Source organism: Haematobia irritans, chromosome 4 (genome assembly GCF_050003625.1).
Source record: "Haematobia irritans isolate KBUSLIRL chromosome 4, ASM5000362v1, whole genome shotgun sequence".
NCBI lineage: Eukaryota > Metazoa > Arthropoda > Insecta > Diptera > Muscidae > Haematobia > Haematobia irritans.
Window position 1 is genome coordinate 112,460,218 of NC_134400.1, and position 22,547 is coordinate 112,482,764.

General features: G+C 32.9%; 1 protein-coding gene across 3 annotated transcripts in view; it reads right to left on the bottom strand.

The window, feature by feature from the left end:
* The window catches only part of Mipp1 (Multiple inositol polyphosphate phosphatase 1), a 151,994-nt gene extending 129,717 nt beyond the window's left edge, over nucleotides 1-22,277 (bottom strand). For 2 of the 3 annotated variants that reach the window (XM_075304307.1, XM_075304305.1), the window contains exon 1: nucleotides 22,073-22,277. The gene's annotated coding sequence lies outside the window, so the exon portion shown is untranslated. Of the gene's footprint in view, nucleotides 1-1,600; nucleotides 1,715-22,072 lie in introns of all 3 variants that reach the window. The other variant, XM_075304306.1, reaches the window with a different exon arrangement.
* Between the last annotated feature and the right edge of the window lie 270 nt (nucleotides 22,278-22,547).

The following is a 22,547-nucleotide window of genomic DNA, read 5'->3' on the forward strand; positions in this document are numbered from 1 at the left end:
TCCTTGTTACTCTTACAGATGCTTTATCATTTATGAAACATTGAGGGTGTGTTTTGGTGTAAGTTTTGATTTCGAATTTGTGTTTTTGGCGTCGCTTTCATTGTACTCGTATATGCCAAATTATTTTAGTATTATTGTGTGCTTAGACCCTAAGTGACAGTGGAGTAGCTTTATAAATTATGAATAAAACAAGTAAGGAAAGTCTAAAGTCGGGCGGGGCCGACTATATTATACCCTGCACCACTTTATAGATCTAAATTTTCGATACCATATCACATCCGTCAAATGTGTTGGGTGGTATATATAAAGGTGTGTCCCAAATACATACATTGAAATATCACTCGGTCTGGACAGAATTTGATAGACTTCCACAAAATCTATAGACTCAAAATTTAAGTCGGCTAATGCACTAGGGTGGAACACAATGTTAGTAAAAAAATATGGGAAACATTTAAATCTGAAGCAATTTTAAGGAAACTTCGCAAAAGTTTATTTATGATTTATCGCTCGATATATATGTATTACGAGTTTAGGAAAATTAGAGCCATTTTTACAACTTTTCGACTAAGCAGTGGCGATTTTACAAGGAAAATGTTGGTATTTTGACCATTTTTGTCGAAATCAGAAAAACATATATATGGGAGCTATATCTAAATCTGAACCAATTTCAACCAAATTGGGCACGCATAGCTACAATGTTAATTCTACTCCCTGTGCAAAATTTCAACTAAATCGGAGTAAAAAATTGGGCTCTGTGGTCATATGAGTGTAAATCGGGCGAAAGCTATATATGGGAGCTATATATAAATCTGAACCGATTTCAATCAAATTTGGCATGCATAGCTACAATGCTAAATCTACTCCCTGTGCAAAATTTCAACCAAATTGGGCCAAAACTCTGGCTATTAGAACCATATTAGTCCATATCGGGCGAAAGATATATATGGGAGCTATATCTAAATCTGAACCGATTTCAATCAAATTTTGCACACTTGACTATACGACTAAGTGTTATGTTTGTACAAAATTTCAAGCAAATCGGTATAAAACTCTGGCTGCTGAGTCCATATTAGTGCATATCGGGCGAAAGATATATATGGGAGCTATATCTAAATCTGAACCGATTTCTTCCAAAATCAATAGGGTTCTATTCTGACCCAAAAGAGGAACTTGTGCCAAATTTGAAGGCGATTGGACTTAAATTGCGACCTAGACTTTGATCACAAAAATGTGTTCACAGACAGACGGACGGACGGACGGACGGACAGACGGACATGGTTATATCGACTCAAGGACCCACCCTGAGCATTATTGCCAAAGACACCATGTGTCTATCTCGTCTCCTTCTGGGTGTTACAAACATATGCACTAACTTATAATACCCTGTTCCACAGTGTGGCGCAGGGTATAAATATGGGAAACATTTAAATCTGAAGCAATTTTAAGGAAACTTCGCAAAAGTTTATTTATGATTTATCGCTCCCGTACTTAAAACAAGCACAAATACGATTGAACATTTCTAAAATTAAGAAATCTGTACTTAATATTTTCGGGATTAAATTAAGAATTTTCTTCTTGGATTTAGAAAATCCGTACTTACCGTACTTTTGACACCGCTACGGCTTGAATCAAGTAAACTTTCCTCTATTAATTTTTTGGGTGTAACCACAACTTTATTTTCCAAATTCAGACTCGACTTCCAGTAGAAATTATGCTATGTTTCAAGTAAAAAACGTCTTTAAAATAAAGTGTTGACAAATATGTCCTATTTTTGAACGATTTTTTGCTTTGTAGTCAAGATGCAAAAAACAGCAAATTAAAAGACAATTTCATTAATTTTAAAGAATTTTTCTGAACTATTAATATTGACCATTTGAGTATCAATTTTTTGCTATTTCTAATTCATTTAACTAACGTATACAAATATTAAAGTCCAGGAAATTTTCTTATAATGGAGAATTTTTAACTAAAACATAGTATTTTCCATGAACTAAAATAGTGTTACTCTGTTTTTTGAATGTGGTGCTATATAATTAGTACTCTGTTTTTTGAATGTGGGTGCTATATAATTAAAATATCAAAAATTTGGTACTATGATATAATTAGTAATTTAGAAGAAGTATGCTTATAAAAATAATCGGACTAAGAAGAAATGTCCTCTCTGTCCAAATATCAAACGACTAAGTACGAGAATTACTATTGCGGTACCAAGCCCAACCTTCCATATCAAGGCTAAACGCTTCAAAATTTATCTCAGTAATGTCTTTTGTTTTTTGCTAAGAACCCACCATTCAGAGAAAACGTTGTGTGGATAAAACTAGATCAAATCCATTAACATTTGTATGCATTGCAGACATGACATTGCAAAATGGTGGCTCATCTGTCCATATTATATTAGAAACTAATAGAAAATTCCCTCACCCTTTACTACATGGTATTTATATTAACTTGGACATTTGTTTTATTTATTTATTTGCTCACTATTATTAGCACTTTATTTTCATGTTGAATGGACATTAGTTCCGCTAGATTTTATTTAATTGTAACATTCACCGCAATTAAAGTGGGAAATGTTATTTACACTCAATTTACATGTGTCAATAGGAATTTCTGGCAGCAGTTTGGAAAATAACGTGCCCGTCCCCTCAGTAAAACAAATCAAGTTAAGCGATTACTTACACTCTTTAAACAATCAATAGTAAATTATTCAAAAATGTATTTAGTATGAGGTACAAATAACCTACGTGCGCGCGCCACCTACATTTCTTTCTCTTGCTCTGTCATGACATTAGAAAAGATTTTTGCTATAATGAAAGGTTGATTATCTACCTAATTCATAATAATATGTTAGTTGCACACTTTGAGGTTGTAAAAAATTTCATGTGGTTTTGAAGTCAACGGACTTGATATAGGTCATGCGTTTTACAAATGTGTTGTTCTATCACGTGAGTTCATATTTTAAAAGGCTGTTTTTTAATGATGTTTTTTCTGCAAAATTCAGCTCAAAACATAATTCGCATAAAGTTCATTAACACGACCAAAGGAGAAGAAAATAAAGGTTAGTAAAATATGTTTGTGGGAAGCATATACAAGTCGACAATATGCACAAATATCAACAACTGATGGTGTACTATGATGTGATTCAGAAACAGCAATAAAAAGAAAATCTATTCCAAATTTCATCAATCTCAAATTAGAGGATTTATTTTGACATTGAATTTAATGTGTAATTTTCTTCACGGCCGCTCTCATGAAAGTTTGCATAACCAACTGTTCGAGAAAGTAAGGTCCAATGACCCCGCCGGACCATAAACCTCACCCCGCACAGTTGCAACAGTTTATATACCGTTCGCCATAAGTTAGCGATATACTAAATTTGTCAGCCCGTTTTTAAAACATCAAAATATTGATCCAAACCCCATACAGTATATATATTCTAGATCGTAGTGAACTTCTAAGCCAGATTTAACTTCTTGAGTCTCATGGAGGAACAAATTTCATTCGATCACATGTACATTTCCATACAATTAAAAAAAATATTTACGTGATATTAAATATCACGCAACCTACATTTTAGGATGCGAAATTTACAAAATAGTAAGGACAAATTTCTTTAAAATAATGAAATTTTAATTAAAATAAAGTTTATAATCTTTGTTTCAAAAATTGTTTTCATTAAATTTATGACACAAATTTTGTAAATTTGCGTCCTCCGTCTTTGAACTAGGGTTAATTTTACTTAAAGTAAAGAAACACATTTTTGATGTAAAGAAATTGTCCTTAAATATTGAATCGTAAGATTTAAAATATAAACGCTTCAAATATAGGCTAAGACTTATTTTGAGGATTTAGCGTCTTTGGATTTTTTGGAATTAAGAAAACGTTTCGTACTTTGAAGTATCCGTTATAATTTGGATTTTTAAACTGAAATTTGTTTGTACGTGAGTACCTTTATTAATAAGCGGCGAAAAGAGAATGAAAATTTGATAAATGAGATCTGCATCATAATTTTAATGTTATTGGTCCTAAATTTAAAGACAGATAGGTCGCTAACAAATTTCTTTATTTTAAAGAAGCCGCATCTTTGGATCGGAATCAATACCAAAATCCTTAAGGGAAGGTCAAAATCTTTGGATCCAAGTAAACTTTCTTTTGAGTGTATCGTTTCAACATTATATATGAACAAAAATTAAGATCGAGAACGAAAGTGACTTACACTGGTATTTAATCCATATTTAGAAGACAATGTTATGCATTTTAGTGATACCTTGCCATCGGCAACTGTTACCAAAAGCCGATTGTGGATGACAGTCTTTAGTAGAACTTTATAAGCAATCTATGGTGGATGGTATATAAGATTCGGTCTGGCCGAACTTTCAATCGTATATACAGTATGGCTGATATGTATTGCAAGCAACTTAATTTTGCTATCATTTCTAGATTCTACCATTTTGGTCCATATAGATCCATACCATAATATAATCCCATATAAATCTATAGGATATACGTATTAATTTGTTTATAAAGTTCTCTTTATTAAATAATTATTTACCAATTCTATATATATTCTTTCATAAGCTCACAAGGTTCAATGGAATGTAACACCAAAATGCAACTTATAGCATTACCAAGTTCCAATATTCTTGGTCACCTCCATTTAAGTGCGAAGCTGCTCACTTTGACAATAAGTAAGTAGGACATACATACAGTATTTGTTTGTATGTATGTATGTTTGGCTACATTTAATCTGGGTCTCAAGACCAAATGAAGTTTGCAAATGTTTTTTATGGACATATATTTAGTAACAATTGTCCGTCGTTCATTAACCTGACACCCTTTTCCTATACAACACAGTGGAAGAATAAAAACTAGTTGTTACCTTTATATTTCATAATAATAGAATATTATTTTAGAGCCTACACTCAAAAAAAGTGAACCCTATATTTCACTAAAGCTGATTTAATTTTATTTTAGTTCATGGAATTATTACGTTTTAATAAAGTTTCCATCACGTTAATATTTTTTTTGCGTAAGTTAGTTAAAATAACTAAAATAGAGGAAACAAGTATATACGGCCGCAAGTTCGGCCAGGCTGAATCTTATGTACCCTCCACCATGGATTTCGTAGAAACTTCTACGAAAGATTGTCATCCAAAATCGAATTACTAGAGTTGTGGTATCTTAAAACTGCTTAACATCGTTTTCTAAATTGTGAGTTAGTCCATACGTGGTATATATTAGACAATAGGTAGAGAGCCAGAATTAAAATATGGGGGTCTCTTATATGGGGGCTATATACAATTATGAACTTGATATGGACCAATTTTTGTGTGATTGGGGATCGATGTATCTGATGGCTATATATATAACTATTGACCGATATGGACCTAGTTAGGCATGCTTGTAAACGGCCATATACTAGCACAAAGTACCAAATTTCGAATGAAATTTGCTCCTCCAAGAGGCTTCAAAACCAAATATCGGGAGCGGTTTATATGGGGGCTATATATGATTATGGACTGATATGGACCACTTTTGGCATAGTTGTTAAATATCATATACTACCACCACGTACCAAATTTCAACCAGATCGGATGAATTTTGCTTCTCCAAAAGGCAGCGGAGGTCAAATCTAGGGATCGGTTTATATGGGGGCTATATATAATTATGGACTGATATGAACCAATTCCTGCATGGTTGTTGGATACCATATACTAACATCACGTACCAAATTTCAATCGAATCGGATGAATTTTGCTTCTCTTAGAGGATTCGCAAGCCAAATTTGGGAGTCCGTTTATATGGGGGCTATACGTAAGAGTGGACCGATATGGCCCATTTTCAAAACCATCCGACCTACATCAATAACAACTACTTGTGCCAAGTTTCAAGTCGATAGCTTGTTTCGTTCGGAAGTTGGCGTGATTTCAACAGACGGACGGACGGACGGACGGACGGACATGCTCAGATCGACTCAGAATTTCACCACGACCCAGAATATATATACTTTATGGGGTCTTAGAGCAATATTTCGATGTGTTACAAACGGAATGACAAAGTTAATATACCCCCCCATCCTATGGTGGAGGGTATAAAAATTATACACAAATGAAGCATAAAGATTAACTAAATTCGGATCTCCCACAAAATAGTTCAGAATTTCTTAAAATTTCTAAATTGTACCAGTAATGAGCCCATCATAAATTCCTATGGTACTAAAGACATTTTTGCAATTTTTAACATCAAATTTTTCCTTCAAACTTCGAAATTTTCTTTAACAAGTGAAAAAAATGAATTATGTCTAATAAATTTTCTTGAATTTATCGAAAATTATTTACTTAGTTTTGTGAAATCAGCGTAATATCTGCGTTTCTAATACAGTTTAGTTAAAATTTTCTAAAATTTATATACTTTTTCTAAAACTAACTAAAATTTTCTTTACTGGAGGGTTCACTGTTTTTTCAGTGTACCATATATTTTGTTAACTTGTTGAAATTTCGTTCCGGAAAAAAGAAATATCTTCTTTGAGTGTACAAAGGCCTTCTAAAGACTGTCAACCACAATCGACCTAGTTACACTGAAAAAAAAGTGAACTATCTATTTCACTAAAGCCAATTTAACTTTTTTTATTCATGGAATTGTTATGTTTGGAGAAAGTTTCCTTTGCTCTAATAATTTTTTGGGTACATTTGTTAAATTAACTAAAAAACGGGAAAATTATACCCAAAATTTAGCATAAAGATTTGCTAAATTCGTATTTCTCACAAAATAGTTCTTTCTTTCTTTAAATTTGTAACTTTAACTACAAATGCGTCCATCATGAACTTTGTATGTAACTAAAGACATTTCTGCAATTTTGAACTCCAATTTTTTCTTCAAACTACAAAATGTTCTTTAACAAGTGAAAATTAATTATGTCTAATAAAGTTTCTTGAATTTGTCGAAAAATATTTACTTATTTTTGTGATATCGGTGTGCTGTCAGCGTTTGTTAATACTGTTTAGTTAAAATTTTCTAAACATATTCAAAATTTTCTAAAATTAACCAAAAGTTTTCTTCTGGTGGGTTCACTGTTTTTTTCAGTGTAGGTTGTGATAAGGCAGATGAAATATCCATATTAGACACTCTTTCTCTTGTTCTTGATCGGTGTATATAGTAGAGTTCACATATAATTATGAACCGATATACTTTGCTCCTCCAATTTCAACAGACGGACATCACTAGAACGACTCAGAATTTCACCACGATCCACAAATGTTACGATGCGTTACAAACGGAATGGCAAAAATAGTATACCCCATCCTATTGTGGAGGGTACACTGAAAAAAATATTTACGTGATATTAAAGATTACGCAACCTAAATTTTAGGATGCGAAATTTATAAAAAAAAAATTAAGGACAAAATTGAATCGTAAGATTTAAGTTATAAACGCTTCAAATATAGACTAAGACTTATTTTGAGGATTTAGCGTCTTTGGTTTAAAGTTTTTTTTTTTGGAATTAAGAAAACGTTTCTTACTTTGAAGTATCCGTTATAATTTGGATTTTAAACTGACATTTGTTTGTACGTGAGTACCTTTATTAATAAACGGCGAAAAGAGAATGAAATTTTGATAAATGAGATCTGTATCATAATTTTAATGTTATTGGTCCTAGATTTTTAAGCCAGATAGGTCGCTAAAAAATTTCTTTATTATAAAGAAGTCGCATCTTTGACTCGGAATCAATACCAAAATCCTTAATGGAAGGTCAAAATCATTGGATCCAAGTGAACTTTCTTTTTTTGAGTGTATAAAATCCATTGCGTTTAAGGCAATTTTTACGGTTCCATCAGTAGTTTAAGATTTTCATGATCTAAAATAAAGCTAAGTTGGCATTAGCGTCCCCATTTTTGAATGTTATTAGTTTAAGATTCCCAGCAATTATAAACGTAATATTTTTGAGAGATTTATTTACAGTTCGTACAATTCCCATCTCTAAACGATGACCTTCCCTGGCCGCCCTGATCTGGGCTTACTTGCAATAATTTTAATTTTTTAACATGTAAGATACATATACAGATAAAGTTTTCTCATCAATTTCGCAGGTTAATTAATTAATTTAGTGTCCATCGAAATTTTGTCTAGACTTTTTTAAAAACCCCCATAGAAATTCAGAATATAAATAGTACAAAAAGGGGTCCCAAATATCGCTAACATATCCTGTAGTGAGACACTTTACTAAAAAAATAAATTTAACACAAATATATATACTGAAAAGAACTTTTTTCTGAGAAACGCAATTTTAGACAAAATAACTTTTCTTTTGATACTAAAAAAATTTCTTTTGAAGTAACTAAAAATCATTAGATAAATCTTTACACCACTTGTCACAAATTCGGGTTTATTTGCTTTTTAAGAAAATGCTTTATAACAAAAGAAAATTCCGTTTGTCTAAAATTTTTTCCCTGAGGGAAGTAATGTTTCTTTGGGTTTAATAATACATATGTATATCAATTTAAAAAATACCAATAATTTTATGAATATTTAACTCATCTTTTTTCTCAAAATTTATGCCAGAATTGTTCTAAATTTGGTTGAGAATTACTCCACTTTATAAGGTCTAAGATATTTTTCACCACCAAATAAATGTTACCCCTAAAAATCCCCCTAAACGTGTAAAAAATCCCTCAATTTGGGGAGGAAACCCCAACCTGGCGACACTGGTACAGACTGTTTCCGCTATATGGGGCCCGATTGAAGGGTTGCCTTCAAACTAAAATTTTTCTCGCAACATTGTGCTATAAAATGCCATTACTTTTATTTGTAATTTAGTTTTTTTTTCTCCAATTCTCTTATTGTAGTTAATAAACTGTTTTTTTTTTAATAAAAAAAAAATAAAAATAATGTTCTCCTTCGCAAGCCATAATTACAAATTCCAGTCACGATAATTTCTTTCTGTACTCGTATCAGCTGATATAAAATAGCAAAACGGTATTATTCCCTTTACTCCCATTGTTGGATCGGATATGAAAAACTTGAATTTCATAAACAAACCCAAGATCCATACCCATAGTTTTTGGCAAATGTGCGAAATATGTACATAATAAGTACATGTATCGGTTTAGAAGTTTGTTTATTTCATTATATTTCAACATTTCTTGGTAATTAACACCTGTTGTGAGTTATTTCTGGAGGTAGTTTCAATTTGAACTCTCATCAGTGAAAAACCAAAATAAAGAGACTAAGAGAGAGTAAATGAGTGATTGAGTTAAAAAGATTGACAATAGACAATTCAACGGTATAACAGTATAACATATTTATCGTAATACTGCTGTGTGTTATACAGTAGATAGACTGTTTTAAACCGGTTTCGTACCGTATTTATAAACCAATTAAATATTTTTGTTTATAAACAAAAAATAGTTTTTTTGTATTTGTATTTTCTGTCCATTTTTGATTATTCACCCTCTTCGCTGTGCTGATGTCAGTTATTAGGTAAGACTTTTCGATTCATCTTCTTTGCTTGTGTATAATAATTGTGGAATTTCGATATTCATTGTCAAGATCGTATTGTTAATAATACACAAATGTACAACAAATAAAAATTATGTGTTTGCATGTATAGGCGATTATTACTTATTTTTTTCTTGTTATTTATGCCCAACTAAAACTGGTGGCAATGAGAATGAATGCACATTGATCTATTATAAATGTTGCCAGTGTAAAAAATGGTTCCCATATAATTAGGATAATAATAATCCAATGGGCATATTTTTTTATACCCTCCATCATAGGATGGGGGTATATTAACTTTGTCATTCCGTTTGTAACACATCGAAATATTGCTCTAAGACCCCATAAAGTATATATACTCTGGGTCGTGGTGAAATTCTGAGTCGATCTGAGCATGTCCGTCCGTCCGTCCGTCCGTCCGTCTGTTGAAATCACGCTAACTTCCGAACGAAACAAGCTATCGACTTGAAACTTGGCACAAGTAGTTGTTATCGATGTAGGTCGGATGGTATTGAAAATGGGCCATATCGGTCCACTTTTAAGTATAGCCCCCATATAAAGGGACCCTCAGATTTGGCTTGGGGAGCCTCTAACAGAAGCATATTTCATCCGATCCGGCTGAAATTTGGTATATGGTGTTGGTATATGGTCTCTAACAACCACTCAAAAATTGGTCCACATCGGTCCATAATTATATATAGCCCCCATATAAACCGATCCCCAGATTTGGCTTGCGGAGCCTAAAAGAGAAGCAAATTTCATCCGATCCGGCTGAAATTTGGTACATGGTGTTGGTATATGGTCTCTAACAACCGTGCAAAAATTGGTTCACATCGGTCCATAATTATATATAGCCCCCATATAAACCGATCCCCAGATTTGGCTTGCCGAGCCTCAAAGAGAAGAAAATTTCATCTGATCCGGCTGAAATTTGGTACATGATGTTATCTAACAACCATGCAAAAATTGGTCCATATCGGTCCTTAATTATATATAGCCCCCATATAAACCGATCCCCAGATTTGGCTTGTGGAGCCTCTAAGAGAAGCATATTTCATCCGATCCGGCTGAAATTTGGTACATGGTGTTGGTATATGGTCTCTAATAATCGTGCAAAAATTGGTCTACATCGGTCCATAATCATATATAGCCCCCATATAAACCGATCCCCAGATTTGGCTTGCGGAGCCTCAAAGAGAAGAAAATTTCATCCGATCCGGCTGAAATTTTTTATATGATGCTGGTATATGGTCTCGAACAACCATGCAAAAATTGGTCCACATCGGTCCATAATTATATATAGACCCCATATAAACCGATCTCCAGATTTGGCTTGCGAAGCCTCAAAGAGAAGCAAATTGCATCCGATCCGGCTGAAATTTGGTACATGGTATTAGTATATGGTCTCTAACAACCGTGCAAAAATTGGTCCACATCGGTCCATAATTATATATAGCGCCCATATAAACTGATCCCCAGATTTGGGTTGCGGAGCCCCAAAGAGAAGCAAATTTCATCCGATCCGCCTGAAATTTGGTACATGATATTGGTATATGGTCTCTAACAACCATGCAAAAATTGGTCCACATCGGTTCATAATTATATATAGCCCCCATATAAACCGATCCCCAGATTTGCTTGCGAAGTTTCCAAGAGAAGCAAATTTCATCCAATCCGGTTGTAATTTGGAACATGGTGTTAGTATATGATCTTTAACAACCGTGGCAGAATTGGTCCATATCGTTCCATAATTATATATAGCCCCCATATAAAACGTTCTCCAGATTTGACCTCCGGAACCTCTTGGAGGAGCAAAATTCATCCGATCCGGCTCAAATTAGGGACGTGGTGTTAGTATATGGTCGCTAACAACCATACCAAAATTGGTCCAATCACACAAAAGTTGGGCCATATCGGTTCATAATCATGATTGCCACTAGAGCCAAAAATAATCTACCAAAATTTTGTTTCTATAGAAAATGTTGTCAAAATTTTATTTCTATAGAAAATTTTGTGAAAATTTTATTCGGTTCATAATCATGGTTGCTACTCGAGCCAAAAAAAATCTACCAAGATTTTATTTCTATAGAAAATTTTGTCAAAAGTTTATTTCTATAGAAAATTTTGTGAAAATTTTATTTCTATAGAAAATTTTGTTAAAATTTTATTTCTATAGAAAATTTTGTAAAAATTTTATGTCTACTTTGTCAAACTGAATTATATACGTATTGGATCGATCTTTTTTGATTTAATATATACCACGTATAGACTTACATATAATTTAGAAGATGGTGTTAGGAGGTTTTAAGATTACTTAAGTTGCGTTACCGCAACTTAAGTAATTCGATTCTGGATGGCAGTGTTTAGAAGAAGTTTCTACGCAATCCATGATGGAGGGTACATAAGCTTCGGCCTGGCCGAACTTACGGCCGTATATACTTGTTTTAATTTTATATATTTTTTAATTGTATAATTCAAAAGCAGAAAAATGTCGGAAATCAAATTTTCGAATCTGTTTAGATTGTTTTAAGTTGGCTAAGTTTGGTACGAACTATGGCCTTCAAACGGCCGACATTGGTGATCTCCTGCACTTTTAGGAACTTCAATGGCTTTAATACAAGCTCATTTTTCAATATGTGTTGCATCCATTCTCATGTTATTTCAGCTCTGAAGCAAATTTTCTTGCCTTCACCTTTCGGAATATTTTCCACTTTTCAGACGTGGTTCCACTTTTCAGACGTGGTGCAACACTGCCAGTATCACGGTGACGAGCAGTGATGCGAGATGCTGTAGGGTATAACGATATCCACTTGTAGTTTCCATCGAATAATAAAGCAATCACACTATCACGCTTGAATTCCTTCAAGAAAAACTTTACGTTTGAATGCAATAGATCAAAATGCTTTTGTAGACATGTAAACAATAAAATGAACTGTCAGTGTAGAATATTTTTGAAATTTGATAGAAAATAGTTTTCTTCTTGCAAAATAATAAATGCTACTGCAAAATAAAAAATACTACAAATCCGTCCGTAGCATAGAAGACAAATTTCTCTGATAAGCTGAGTACTATGTTCGGTTTTCAAGCTGAAAACCAGCTTTTTTTACGGTTACTTTTCTTAATTAGTGAATTTGGAAATATAAAATGATTATCAATCAATTCATTGGATCTTTTCCATCCATTATTTGATAAGACTTGATAAAAATATAATAGTCTTCATAAATATTTTTGTACTTTTAATTCAGTGTTTTGGTGAAACAACCGAACATAGTACTCACCTTTACAAAGTGTTTTTCCTTGTTCAAAAATAGATATACTTTTCATTGAATTCGATTTTTTTTATAATTAAGTGATTCGACTGGGTTTCTTTACATGGAAGAAAATTTTGCTTGACTAAAGTCTACTTGGCCTTAATAATCACTCCCATTGTTGGATCGGATATGAAAAACTTGAATTTCATAAACAAACCCAAGATCCATACCCATAGTTTTTGGCAAATGTGCGAAATATGTACATAATAAGTACATGTATCGGTTTAGAAGTTTGTTTATTTCATTATATTTCAACATTTCTTGGTAATTAACACCTGTTGTGAGTTATTTCTGGAGGTAGTTTCAATTTGAACTCTCATCAGTGAAAAACCAAAATAAAGAGACTAAGAGAGAGTAAATGAGTGATTGAGTTAAAAAGATTGACAATAGACAATTCAACGGTATAACAGTATAACATATTTATCGTAATACTGCTGTGTGTTATACAGTAGATAGACTGTTTTAAACCGGTTTCGTACCGTATTTATAAACCAATTAAATATTTTTGTTTATAAACAAAAAATAGTTTTTTTGTATTTGTATTTTCTGTCCATTTTTGATTATTCACCCTCTTCGCTGTGCTGATGTCAGTTATTAGGTAAGACTTTTCGATTCATCTTCTTTGCTTGTGTATAATAATTGTGGAATTTCGATATTCATTGTCAAGATCGTATTGTTAATAATACACAAATGTACAACAAATAAAAATTATGTGTTTGCATGTATAGGCGATTATTACTTATTTTTTTCTTGTTATTTATGCCCAACTAAAACTGGTGGCAATGAGAATGAATGCACATTGATCTATTATAAATGTTGCCAGTGTAAAAAATGGTTCCCATATAATTAGGATAATAATAATCCAATGGGCATATTTTTTTATACCCTCCATCATAGGATGGGGGTATATTAACTTTGTCATTCCGTTTGTAACACATCGAAATATTGCTCTAAGACCCCATAAAGTATATATACTCTGGGTCGTGGTGAAATTCTGAGTCGATCTGAGCATGTCCGTCCGTCCGTCCGTCCGTCCGTCTGTTGAAATCACGCTAACTTCCGAACGAAACAAGCTATCGACTTGAAACTTGGCACAAGTAGTTGTTATCGATGTAGGTCGGATGGTATTGAAAATGGGCCATATCGGTCCACTTTTAAGTATAGCCCCCATATAAAGGGACCCTCAGATTTGGCTTGGGGAGCCTCTAACAGAAGCATATTTCATCCGATCCGGCTGAAATTTGGTATATGGTGTTGGTATATGGTCTCTAACAACCACTCAAAAATTGGTCCACATCGGTCCATAATTATATATAGCCCCCATATAAACCGATCCCCAGATTTGGCTTGCGGAGCCTAAAAGAGAAGCAAATTTCATCCGATCCGGCTGAAATTTGGTACATGGTGTTGGTATATGGTCTCTAACAACCGTGCAAAAATTGGTTCACATCGGTCCATAATTATATATAGCCCCCATATAAACCGATCCCCAGATTTGGCTTGCCGAGCCTCAAAGAGAAGAAAATTTCATCTGATCCGGCTGAAATTTGGTACATGATGTTATCTAACAACCATGCAAAAATTGGTCCATATCGGTCCTTAATTATATATAGCCCCCATATAAACCGATCCCCAGATTTGGCTTGTGGAGCCTCTAAGAGAAGCATATTTCATCCGATCCGGCTGAAATTTGGTACATGGTGTTGGTATATGGTCTCTAATAATCGTGCAAAAATTGGTCTACATCGGTCCATAATCATATATAGCCCCCATATAAACCGATCCCCAGATTTGGCTTGCGGAGCCTCAAAGAGAAGAAAATTTCATCCGATCCGGCTGAAATTTTTTATATGATGCTGGTATATGGTCTCGAACAACCATGCAAAAATTGGTCCACATCGGTCCATAATTATATATAGACCCCATATAAACCGATCTCCAGATTTGGCTTGCGAAGCCTCAAAGAGAAGCAAATTGCATCCGATCCGGCTGAAATTTGGTACATGGTATTAGTATATGGTCTCTAACAACCGTGCAAAAATTGGTCCACATCGGTCCATAATTATATATAGCGCCCATATAAACTGATCCCCAGATTTGGGTTGCGGAGCCCCAAAGAGAAGCAAATTTCATCCGATCCGCCTGAAATTTGGTACATGATATTGGTATATGGTCTCTAACAACCATGCAAAAATTGGTCCACATCGGTTCATAATTATATATAGCCCCCATATAAACCGATCCCCAGATTTGCTTGCGAAGTTTCCAAGAGAAGCAAATTTCATCCAATCCGGTTGTAATTTGGAACATGGTGTTAGTATATGATCTTTAACAACCGTGGCAGAATTGGTCCATATCGTTCCATAATTATATATAGCCCCCATATAAAACGTTCTCCAGATTTGACCTCCGGAACCTCTTGGAGGAGCAAAATTCATCCGATCCGGCTCAAATTAGGGACGTGGTGTTAGTATATGGTCGCTAACAACCATACCAAAATTGGTCCAATCACACAAAAGTTGGGCCATATCGGTTCATAATCATGATTGCCACTAGAGCCAAAAATAATCTACCAAAATTTTGTTTCTATAGAAAATGTTGTCAAAATTTTATTTCTATAGAAAATTTTGTGAAAATTTTATTCGGTTCATAATCATGGTTGCTACTCGAGCCAAAAAAAATCTACCAAGATTTTATTTCTATAGAAAATTTTGTCAAAAGTTTATTTCTATAGAAAATTTTGTGAAAATTTTATTTCTATAGAAAATTTTGTTAAAATTTTATTTCTATAGAAAATTTTGTAAAAATTTTATGTCTACTTTGTCAAACTGAATTATATACGTATTGGATCGATCTTTTTTGATTTAATATATACCACGTATAGACTTACATATAATTTAGAAGATGGTGTTAGGAGGTTTTAAGATTACTTAAGTTGCGTTACCGCAACTTAAGTAATTCGATTCTGGATGGCAGTGTTTAGAAGAAGTTTCTACGCAATCCATGATGGAGGGTACATAAGCTTCGGCCTGGCCGAACTTACGGCCGTATATACTTGTTTTAATTTTATATATTTTTTAATTGTATAATTCAAAAGCAGAAAAATGTCGGAAATCAAATTTTCGAATCTGTTTAGATTGTTTTAAGTTGGCTAAGTTTGGTACGAACTATGGCCTTCAAACGGCCGACATTGGTGATCTCCTGCACTTTTAGGAACTTCAATGGCTTTAATACAAGCTCATTTTTCAATATGTGTTGCATCCATTCTCATGTTATTTCAGCTCTGAAGCAAATTTTCTTGCCTTCACCTTTCGGAATATTTTCCACTTTTCAGACGTGGTTCCACTTTTCAGACGTGGTGCAACACTGCCAGTATCACGGTGACGAGCAGTGATGCGAGATGCTGTAGGGTATAACGATATCCACTTGTAGTTTCCATCGAATAATAAAGCAATCACACTATCACGCTTGAATTCCTTCAAGAAAAACTTTACGTTTGAATGCAATAGATCAAAATGCTTTTGTAGACATGTAAACAATAAAATGAACTGTCAGTGTAGAATATTTTTGAAATTTGATAGAAAATAGTTTTCTTCTTGCAAAATAATAAATGCTACTGCAAAATAAAAAATACTACAAATCCGTCCGTAGCATAGAAGACAAATTTCTCTGATAAGCTGAGTACTATGTTCGGTTTTCAAGCTGAAAACCAGCTTTTTTTACGGTTACTTTTCTTAATTAGTGAATTTGGAAATATAAAATGATTATCAATCAATTCATTGGATCTTTTCCATCCATTATTTGATAAGACTTGATAAAAATATAATAGTCTTCATAAATATTTTTGTACTTTTAATTCAGTGTTTTGGTGAAACAACCGAACATAGTACTCACCTTTACAAAGTGTTTTTCCTTGTTCAAAAATAGATATACTTTTCATTGAATTCGATTTTTTTTATAATTAAGTGATTCGACTGGGTTTCTTTACATGGAAGAAAATTTTGCTTGACTAAAGTCTACTTGGCCTTAATAATCACGCACAGAAAAAAAAAACATGTTTGGACATGGTTGCCGCATCCATTAATGCTTATGTAGAGCACGTATTGTCGCGAAAACCATGTATTTTGTTTTTGTGAAACGAATTTTTTAGCCGAGAAAAATGTTTGCTGGCAATAACCATTTAAATGGTTCTCAAATGCCGCAAACGTGTTCTATCATTTAAATGATAGAATTTGAAATCAATACATGGTCAGGGAAATCATGTACCTAACCATTCAATTTTTTGACTTTTTTGCAGCGAAAAAAGGATTTTTATAAATTACGTATAGTTATGTCTAGAACCATTACATGACCATAAAGACCATGTACATGTTTTTCGTGACCATTTATTTTTTAAACTTTTTTGCAGCGAAAAGAATTTTACAAAGACATGAGCAGGTACACACGATTTTCATTTTGCGCGTAAGTCGTGTGTTGATTGTTGCTCAGAATGGATGGAGAATACGGAATTATTGTGCTTTGTGTTAATGTATTTATTCAGAAGTGGCACGTGGTTTTATGTGAACACAAAAAGGGAAGTGTAATTGAAAAAATTTACCTATTTTTATACCCTCCACCATAGGATAGGTATATTAACTTCGTCATTCCATTTGTAACACATCGAAATATTGCTCTAAGACCCCATAAGGTATATATATTCTGGGTCGTGGTGAAATTCTGAGTCGATCTAAGCATGTCCGTCTGTCCGTCACGCTAACTTCCGAACGAAACAAGCTATCGACTTGAAACTTGGCACAAGTAGTTGTTATTGATGTAGGTCGGATGGTATTGCAAATGGGCCATATCGGTCCACTTTTACGTATAGCCCCCATATAAACGGACCCCCAATTGCTGTGGCTTGCAATTGCTGTAAGAGAAGCAAATTCCCTCCGATCCGGCTGAAATTTGGTACTTGGTGTAAGTATGTGGTCTCTAACAATCATGCAAAAATTGGTCCACATCGGTCCATAACTATATATAGCCCCCATATAAGCCGATCCCCAGATTTGACCTCCGGAGCCTCTTAGAGGAGCAAATTCATCCGATCCGGTTGAAATTTGGTACGTGGTGTTAGTATATGGTCTCTAACAACCATGCAAGAATTGGTCCATATCGGTCCATATCGGTCCATAATTATATATAGCCCCCATATAAATCGATCCCCAGATTAGTCCTCCGGAGCCTCTTGGAGGAGCAAAATTCATCCGATCCGGCTGAAATTTGGAAAATGGTGTTATAATGTGGTCTCTAACAAACACGCAAGAATTGGTCGATATCGGTCCATAATTATACACGGATGAAAAAGACTTTTTTTCATATGTTTGGCTATAAACATTATATGTTTGGAACACAAATTTTTAAACACAATATTTTTGAGTGCAAGCATATAATGTTCATAAACTAGCATAACATGTTTGGGACGTATATGTTAATATGTTAGAACATATTATGTTTGGGACATAAAATGTTTTTAAATATAATATGCTTGGATGCAAACATATATTAATTTAGAAATAGCCTATAAACATATATGTGTTTAGTAGCTTGGAGCGCTATTTAACAGGGAGCGATATTGAATTAAGTTGGTGGTTGTTGCTTGTTATTACAAAATTAACATTTTATTTTTCCTTGGGCAATTGATCAGCTACTTCTTTAATCCTTACAAACTGTGTGGTCCGCTGTTCGAATCCCCGTCCGGCAAAAGGTAAAATTAAAATAAAAAAAATCATACACTTGAATAATTTCTTCTACAATGTTTGTATTACAGAAAAAGGTGCTAAGAACTAAAAAATCTCGTGGAAGTGAGAAAGATGTGGGGGAATATACAATTGGGCAGAAACAAAATTTTGAGCATTCAGGTCGAAAACCTATGTTGTTAGCACCTATATTACCTGTTTATTTTCATAATTCATTACGATTGTAAATATATAAATAAATAAAATTTTGAGCACAATATTGTTTGGGAGAATTTTTTTTAAGCATATAATATTTTTGGGTGCAAAATGCTTCCAAACATATTATATGTTCACATAATAACATATTGTTTTTTTGGAAGACAACATTATTGAATTTGGATGCAAAAATACAAAATGTTTGGAAATTGACTACCCAAACATATATTGTTTAGACCAATATGCTTTCAAACATATTATATATTGGAAGAGATCAAACATATAAATGTTTGAGCAATAGCCAAAAATGGATATGCTTGAAGCAAAATATGTTTGGGAGTATATGTTACAGAAGCGATTTTTTGTGAGCGTGTATATAGCCCCCATATAAACCGTTCCCCAGATTTGATCTCCGGAGCCTCTTGGAGGAGCAAAATTCATCCGATCCGGTTGAAATTTGCAACGTGGTGTTAGTATAAGGCCGCTAATAACCATGCCAAAATTGGTCCATATCAGTCTATAGTTATATATAGCCGATGCCCAATCACACAAAAATTGGTCCATATCGGTTCATAATCATGGTTGCCACTCGAGTCAAAAATAATCTGCCAAAATTTTATTTTTATAGAAAACATTGTCAAAATGCTATTTCTATAGAAAATTTTGTCAAAATTTTATTTCTATAGAAAAATTTTTTTTCAAATTTTATTTCTATAGAAAATTTTGTCAAAATTTTACTTCTATAGAAAATGTTGTTAAAATTTTATTTGTATAAAAAATTTTGTCAAAATTTTATTTCTATAGAAAATTTTGCCAAAATTTTATTTCTATAGAAAATTTTATCAAAATTTTATTTCTATAGAAAATTTATTTCTATAGAATTTTTTTTCCAAATTTTACTTCTATAGAAAATGTTGTCAAAATTTTATTTTGTCAAAATTTTATTTCTATAGAAACTTTAAACTTAATTATATACGTATTTAATCGGCCTTTTCTAGTTTAATATATACCACGTATGGACTATGTGGTATATATTACGGTATTAGGAAGTTTTAAGATACCTTGCCATCGGCTTCAGTAGAAGTTTCTACGCAATCCATGGTGGAGGGTACATAAGCTTCGGCCTGGCCGAACTTACGGCCGTATATACTTGTTTAGTTTAATATACACCACGTATGGACTACCTTGCAGAAGACGGTGTTAGGAAGTTTTAAGATACCTTGCCATCGGCAAGTGTTACCGCAACCCAAGTAATTCGATTGTGGATGACAGTCTTCAGTAGAAGTTTCTACGCAATCCATGGTGGAGGGTACAAAAAAGAAAACCATTTACGGAAAAAATTAGGTTTATTTTAGAAATTTTAAACCCAAAATATTTTAGTAATTGCAATATGATACAAATAAATTAATACATCTTGTAAGATGGAAGAAAAAAATTAATTCAAACTATACGTTTTGTTCTATTGTTGAAGAAAATTCCATATTTTGAAGGAAATTGGAATTAAAATTTTTTTAACATCTTTAGGGCAATACGAGGAATTTAAATAAAATTTGCTCATATTAGAAACTTACAAACACAATTTATGTAAAATTCACTCACACACATTTTAGAAAAATATGAGCTATTTTGTGCGAATTTTGAATTTAGTAAAATTGTGTACTTCATTGGTATAAAACGTTTTTTCTCATTTTTTAGTTCATATCATTAAAATAAGCATTTGGCAAAATGTAACTATAATCTATTAATTTTTATGAACCGAAAAAAAGTCCGAAGATAAACTAACGCTAATTTTAACTTATTTTCATAGAAAAAATGTACTTAAAATTTATTTTTTTTTTCAAAATTTTCCACAACCCTTGTTTTAAGAATGTCTCAAACATTTTATGAATTAACTGTGGGTATAAAGTTCAATGACCGTGCACATAAGTTCAATATGAAATAAGGCAGAAGAAGATTTTCATACAATTCCCAACAATAGTTGCAATGAGAATGGTTAGGTTAGGTATAGTGGCAGCCCAATATTTCAGACTCTATTCATTCAGTTCATTTGCGATACCACAGTGTTGAACTTCTCTCTTATCACTGAGTGCTGCCCGATTCTATGTTAAGCTCAATGACATGGTTAAAATGGTCATGATTTGTCGCCAATGATTTTCTTCTTTATTTAAAGTTAATTTTTTCTAATATGAGAGGGTGTAATTTAGTGAATTGCAGTTAAAAAGTACACCTGGGATAATTTCCACTCACTCCAAAACGATTAACTTCTAGCCTGTTTACATATACACACCTGTACCACATATTGATGTCTACATTCCAAAGTGCGCTAAGTCTAAAAATTGAATTTTACAGGAAACAAGAAACAAGTGTTGTTTTTCGAATTTTCTCAAAACCCGTGTAAGATAGAAATTTCTTTATTTTCGTTCTCAAAATCATATTTTTTATAAATTGTTTTTTAGTATGTACGAACTCAAAATAGTGATAATAGAACATGGCTAAAAATGACTTAGACCACTTTAGACCGAACAAAGCTTTTTGCCCTTTTTGGATTGGACATTTTTTAAAACTTTAAACACAGGCTAAGTACAATATTAACCATAACTTTTGATAGAAATGTCCAATAAATTCGAACTTTTGACAGGATACAATTCACATCAATCCGAATAAAAAATAGCGAACTTCATCAAAACATGCTAAGTCGACTTAGCGTACTCTGGAATGAGGGCATCGATATATCCTCCATTTTTTTTTAAACAAAATCAAATATACGAATTTGTTGACTTTACTTCATTTCATTTTTTTTTTCTTATTTTAAATACTATATTAAGTTTATATAAATTTAAATGTTAATTTTTACTTTACTCCATATTCCAGTTTATTTTAATTTCATCTAACAATGAATAATTTCAAATAAAACAAAAATTAATCAAAATGTTTTCTTTGACTTGTAGAATATTTCGCTTTTTTTTCTCTCATAACACCTCACATCATCATATGGTAAAAAATGTTAAAAACCTAATATTCCGAAGAATTTTTAGAATTCAAATCGTTGATCATTAATAAGGCAAGCCGTGAATAACGCGATTTTTATGAGATTTCAGACAAATTTATGTTAATGTGGCAACTAAATCGAACGATATAAATCTATTTAACACTTGCTATTTTAATTCCATCCATGTTATTTGAATAAGAGTTGTCGGTTTTTATTTTTATAGTGTACGATATTTTACCATATAACATCTGCTTAGCGACAAACAAAAATATTTCAAAATTTTTAAATCAATATTTTAATATCTATTATATTGAGTTTTCTTTTCTTCAATTTCAAATAGCACCTACATTTTTGTGACCAGATGAAGTATTTTAGTTGTGTTTTGCAGAAAAACACAACTATCTTAATTGGAATTTATTTTTCTTTTTTCACTTCCACTTTTTGTTTTGGTTTTGTCAAAAAAATATTGCCCGCGCAATATTCCAACCACCGCAGCTATCGAGTCGAATTCAAACGAACCGTTTTCTTTTACGTCTAAATGCAAACTGTTTAGTTGAGACCACTTTGTTCGCAACTATAGTGTGGTCGTCGAATATGAGCAAGGGAGCAAGCAACAACCCAACTATGACCAACTAGGTATCTTCAGCATTATCTGTGAATCTATGAGATAGTCAAGCTAACATTTACATATATAAATGAGTATCTTAAGTAGTTAGGCGGAGAGTGAACGAGAACAGAGTGAAGACGGAAAATAGGGAGAGAAATACAATTACAAGTCTTTAATATTTTGTTTTAGCTGTTTTGTTATTTGTTTTGACTGAC